The sequence below is a fragment of the Puma concolor genome, chromosome E1 (genome assembly GCF_028749965.1).
Source record: "Puma concolor isolate L17-30 chromosome E1, mPumCon1.1.hap2, whole genome shotgun sequence".
Classification (NCBI taxonomy): Eukaryota; Metazoa; Chordata; class Mammalia; order Carnivora; family Felidae; genus Puma; species Puma concolor.
The window spans coordinates 56897711-56903710 of record NC_141680.1 but is presented as its reverse complement, the minus strand read 5'-3'; the positions used below and the strand labels follow the sequence as shown (position 1 = coordinate 56903710).

General features: G+C 46.4%; 1 long non-coding RNA gene across 2 annotated transcripts; it reads left to right on the top strand.

The window, feature by feature from the left end:
• The first annotated feature begins 341 nt into the window (after window positions 1-341).
• LOC147574519 (uncharacterized) lies at window positions 342-4023 on the top strand. Of its 2 annotated transcripts, none has more exons than XR_015243751.1 (4): window positions 342-629; window positions 1150-1212; window positions 1793-1979; window positions 3788-4023. It is a non-coding gene; the product is annotated as an uncharacterized LOC147574519 (long non-coding RNA). The 2 variants fall into 2 exon arrangements; XR_015243752.1 differs by having other exon boundaries at window positions 353-629; window positions 1857-1979.
• The last annotated feature ends 1977 nt before the right edge of the window (window positions 4024-6000 follow it).

Genomic DNA, 6000 nt, shown 5'->3' with positions numbered 1-6000 from the left:
CCCCTCAGCCTTGCTTCACCTCTGCAATGGTCCCTTCATTTGACTCTTTTCCATCAGTATTTTAGGGAGTGCCAGGACCCTGACTGTCCACCCACCGCATGGGGCTGGCGTTGGTGGTGAGGCCACAACTCTTGGAAGGTGTTAAATGCAGGGCAGGGGAGCCCACAGGGAGCACTCAGGGAGCGTGGTTAGGACTAGACCGTCTGGGGTTTTGTCCTGGTTCTACCACCCAGTAAATAGCCATGGAACTTCAGACAACTTGTGATCCTTTCTATGCAGCTTCAGTTTTATTCCATAAAATGATGATGTTGATGATGGTAATGATGTCACATATGTCATGGGGTCATTTTGAGGATCAAATAAGTAAATTCATGTGAATTTTTAAAATGGCACATCGCAAGCTGCCAGAAACATTAGCTATTTCTTCTTACGGTGGTATATTCTCCCAAAACACATCTTCTTCCAGGTCACACAAAAGGCCTAGTCGGCCATCAACCTTCATCTGTCTTTGAATAATGTGATGGTGAAACAGTTTCTTCTGTGGTTCCAAGGACCTTGAGGCCATCTCTGTCCCAGGGGAGGCCCATGTGCCCAACTCCCATCCTCAACCACCCCTTCTGAGAGCTCTGGTGAGGTCTTGGGAATCCAGTCATGGATATCCCTGGTCCCCAGTAAGACTGCGGGTTGCTGAAGGTTTGTTTTACTCATGAATGTATATCAAGGGCCTAACATAAGCCAGGCACTATGCTGAGCCTTGGGGATGCTGTGTTAAACTTACAAGGACTCTCTTTCTGCATTGAGCTATTCAGTTAGGATCATAAATGACCCCTGAGCCACAATGGACCAAGTTTAGAATAGCCACGTAGGAGTGGCGAGTGTCGGTGGCTCTAGGATTCTTGGCTGCTTGGATGGGTTTGGGAGGGACTTCTATAACCACCTATGTTCTAAAGATGTCACATGTCATACCCATATCATTTTGTTGGATTTGCTTTAGAAAAGAGGGCTTGGCATGATTCTGGCCAAAGGCCTCCCTTTTCTACAAAGAAAGTCCACGAATTTTAACTCCCACCATGACCATCACCACCATCATCATGGTCACAACAACAGAAAACTACTTTTCTTATTTTGGCCACCTTTTTTCCAGAACAGAAGATGGCACAACAGAGTCCTTGGCAGCCTTCTCTCTGAGGTTCTTCATTTTTCGGTCAAGAGGTAGGTTCTCCTCCAGTCTCCAGGAGAAGAGTAAGGGACAAGGTGTGCTCCAGACAAAAATCTTAAAGTGAGGCATTCAGAAAAGAGGTCAGACTGGTTCAGTGAGTGGTTAAATTCTTCTTGAGTTCATAAGGCCTGGAACTTCTGTCACTTTTCATCCTTAACTCCCTCACCCTCCCTTCCTCACCTGTGCTCCCCACCCTGCAGTGGGCATGGGCTTGGAGTCTGGGGGACCTGCTCCATCCTAGCTGTGTGACCCCAGGTAAGTGGTTAAGGATAAGAATATCAACCTCATAAGATTATTATGAGAATCTGATGTCAATAAACCACTTGGTCTAGTATCTGGTACATAGTAAATGTTCATTGGACGCCTGTCATCCATCTGTCTATTGTCTATCTTTACTGTCTAGGTATCATCTTCATGATTAAAGCATCTTTTTTTGGTTCAGATTATCTATAGGTGTGTGACAAATAACCCCAAACTTAGTGATACAAAACAATTATCATTTATTCTTCCTATCTCTCATGGTTTTGGGGTTAGCCAGTCAGTTCTCACTTGGGTTCTTTCATGTGGTTTCAGTCAGAAGGTGGTTGGAATCATCTTAAAGACCTCCTCACTCTCTCATGTCTGGTGATTGATGCAGACTATTGGCTGAGACCTTAGCTGGAGCTGTCTGTTGGGACACCGGTACGTGACCTCTCCATGTGGCCTGGGCTTCCTCACAACATTGCGGCTGGGTTCCAAGAGCAAGCATCTCAAGAAACAGGTAACCACATGGAAGCTCTGTTGCCTTTTTTTTGACGTAGCCTTGGAAGTCACAGAGCATCATTCTTGCCATACTCTACGGATTGAGGGAGACACTTAGGTCTGCTTAGGTTCAAGGGAAAGGGACCCTTCATCTTGATGGGGGAGAGACCAAATCACATTGCAGGAAGACTATGTAGGAGGAGATATTATTGCAGCCATTTCTGGAATATAATCTTCCACAGTTTGATCTCTTCATTAGACCTTGATGTTTTCTTGTCCTCTGGTATTTACCCTCTTAGCCCTCTTAGTGGTACTTTCTGGGTTAGACAATACCCTCTCTGTGCCCTTTGGGAAATCTACTGCATTAGAGACAGCAGTGTCCTAGGAGCCCAGATCTTTGGTTCCTTGAACCAACTCTGTGTGGTGCTTCTGAGCCAGTCTGGAGCTACTCACTGCCCCTTCTCCATTTCCATACCTTCAGTACTACAGAGACTCAGAGGCAGAAGAGGGTATTTTATACCTGAGTTTTCCACTCTGATTAGCTCAACACTTCTCCACCCAAAAGAAGAAAGTCAAATCATTTTATGGGATTTGGGGCTGGGATATCCACAGCCACAACCCTACAAACACCAGCTTTTCTGGTTCAAGAACTCATTCCCAATAACTTCATCCCTGGCTCACCATTGTTCCAGAAGCCCAGAGTCTCCCAAACTTACCTTTTCTTCTATCCTCACTGTATTGTCTCTTGCTACATAACACATTACAATAAAACTTAGTGACTAGAAACAACATATACATATATTATTATCTCACAGCTCATGGGTCAGGAATCCTGGTGTAGCTCAGCTGGGCCCTAGGCTCAGGAGCTCTCACAAGGCTGCAATCAAAACTATTATCTGGGGCTGCGGTCTCATCTGAAGTCTTGGCTGGGGAAAGAGTCACGTCCAGGCTCACTCATGATAGTCAGCAGGTCTCAGGCCTTTACTGTATCTTGGCCAGAGGCCTCCCTCAGTTCTTTGCCTTGTGGACCTCTCCATGGGACAACTCATGATCTGACAGTTTCCCTTATTATAATGAAAAAGTGAGCAAACAAGAAGAGAATGAGAGCAAGGTGGAAGTCACAGTATTTTACCACCGAATCTTTGAAGTGCCATCTCTGTCGTATCCCATTCTTTAGACACAGGCCACTGAGTGCAACTCTCATTTAAGGTGAGGATTTTACACACGGCATGAATAGTAGCAGATGGGAATCATTGGGAGCCATTTTAGAAATTGCCTATCACGGACACCACAGCCATGGGATTTGGGGGAGGCAGATGTGAGATTCTGCTTTGCTGATAATAAAAGAGGACATGAACTTTCATAGCAGCATTATTCAGAATAATCAAAAATTGTAAACAGCCCATATGTCCATCACTGGATGAATGGATAGAAAGATGTGGTATATCCATACAATGGATATGAAAAGAGATGAAGTACTGATAGGTACTAGAACATGAATGAACTTTGAAAATATACCAAGTGAAAGAAGCCAATCACAAAAGACCACATATTGTATGATTCCATTTACACGAAATGTTCAGAATAGGCAAATGTGTAGAGACAGAAAGTATATTAGTGGTTGCCAGGGGCTGGGGGACCTGGGGGCACCAGGGGGGTACAGTGGGTTGAATGGTGGCCCTAAAAACATACGTCCGTATTCTAAACCCAGAGCCTGTGAATACGACCTTATTAGGAAGAAGGGGTCTTTGCAGATGTAATTGAAGATCTCAAGATCATCCTAGATTTTGGGCAAGACGTAAATTCAGTGACATGTGTCCTTATAAGAGAAAGGCAGAGGGAGATCCCAAACCCAGACATCTGGAGGAGATCACACGGAGATGGGGGCAGAGACTGAAGTGACGTGGCCACCAGCCAAGGAACACCTGGAACCTCTAGAAGGTGAAAGTGTCAAGGGAAGATCCCCATGTAAAGCTTTTGTACAGAACGCGGCCCTTGCATCTCCTCGGTTTTAGACTCGACTCCACAACTGGGAAAGAATAAATTCCTGTCATTTTAATCCACTAAGGGTGTGGTAATTTGTTACCGCAGCTCCAGAAAATGAATTCAGAGGGTACTGGCTAAGGGGTACAGGGTTTCTTTTCAGGATAATGAAAATATTCTAGAATTGACTGGGGTGATAGTACACAACCCTGTGTATAAACTAAAAACCATTGAGTTGTTCACTTTATTTTTATTTATTTATTAAAAGATTTTCTTTAAATGTTTATTTATTTTTGAGAGGGAGAGAGAGACAGAGTGCAAGCTGGGGAGGGGCAGAGAGAGAGGGAGACACAGAATCCGAAGCAGGCTCCAGGCTCTGAGCTGTCAGCACAGAGCCCGACGCGGGGCTTGAACCCACAGACTGCGAGATCATGACCTGAGCTGAAGGCCGACACTTAACTGAGCCACCCAGGAACCCCGAGTTATTCATTTTAAATGGGTGAACTGTATGGTATGTGAATTATATCTCAACAAAATCATTAAAAGTAAAGTAGTTGGGGAGATTTTCCCCTCTTGCAGCAAGCCAGGGACAGAGGCAGATCAGAAGAGGGACAGTTTTGCTTCAGCCTGGACTATTCCATAATGCCAAGCTGCTTCCCCAGGTAGCATTTTTCTCCACCGGCCCTTGGCATCTGGGCCCTACATTCCAGGTCATAGTGGTGCCATGGGGAGGCAATGTGTTCAGGAGATAGTCACACCTTCCCTGCTCCCTCTTTCTCATTTATGTCACCATTCCCTCCTGTTCATGTTTAACTTTCTCTTCTCACCTCTCAGTTTTCACTCTATGCTGCCCACCCCTCAACGCCACCACCCCATTTTGTGCTTCACCCCCTCTTCCCCTTCCAAATTGTAAAGCTCCAGGGTGGAATCCATTTCCAATCCCTCAGATGTCAGGGGAATTGAAAGCATGGCAAATATTTCCGAGATCTAAATTACACCGACCCCGGAAGGCAGAACTTGCAGTATAATCCAGGTTATGAATTGTAAATCAGACGCCATGCAAAGTACTTGCAAAAATTCAATAAAGCTTTTGCTCCCAGCACAGCAAAGCCCGGCCTAAGGAGGCAGGAGGAGGCAGCTGGGGAGAGAAGGAAGGAAAGGGAGGCATGTGATGGGGAGGGAGGGCAGATGGTGGGTGGGGCTGGTCTTAGCACTGCTTGGTCAAGGCTCTCATGGCCAGCAGTTGCCCCTGCTCCTGTTAGTAGGAGTCAAGAGGTCTCCATGGCCTTTGGCTAACACGTCCTCCAGGATTTAATTCAGTCTTGCAAATAAGAATACGATCTTTGCCAGGCAGTCTAAAACCTACAGAGGCCATGAAAGTGAAGGGGGGCTTCTAGACCACTCATTTGGCATCAACTCTCAGGCTGCCTGTTTATACTAGTTGTTACCCAGGTGTCTTGCAGGTCCAGAGCGGGTGACAGTCACTGATATGTATGTAGTAGGGGATGCCCTGCCTGATATTAAATTCGTTTTCATCTCCGTGTTAGTGAGAAAGAAGTCAGAGAACTCGCTGTGGATCCACTGCTGTAGGAGGGAATGCAGTGTCACCCACGCCCAGCCCAGAGTCTTATTTAGAAGCAAGGTTGAGGAGCAATGGCCCCACTTCATGGCTGGAAGTGGGTGGCCCAAAGGCTTTTATGTTTTAAGGACTGGCGATTGCAAGAGAAAGGAGTGGGGGAGAAACAGCACAGGTACTCACTTCTCCCCTGGCTGCCAGGGCTGGAGATACACAGAGGTACGGTAGTAGTTCTGCCAGCCCGAGCTGGGGGATTCCTGGGAGGTCGTATTTTGTACAGTGATGTCTCTGGAGCACAAGAAGGTCAATAGCGCCATTCATTCAAGAACTGAAGGGAAACAAGAAGTGCGTGGAGATGGCGCCTCACCGCTCACACCTGGCTTCACGGGTGTCCCATTACATCTGCACAGATGACCCACTGATTCATTTCACATCCACCTGCTGGGCACTGTGCTGGCTGCCAGGAATATGAGGGGTACAA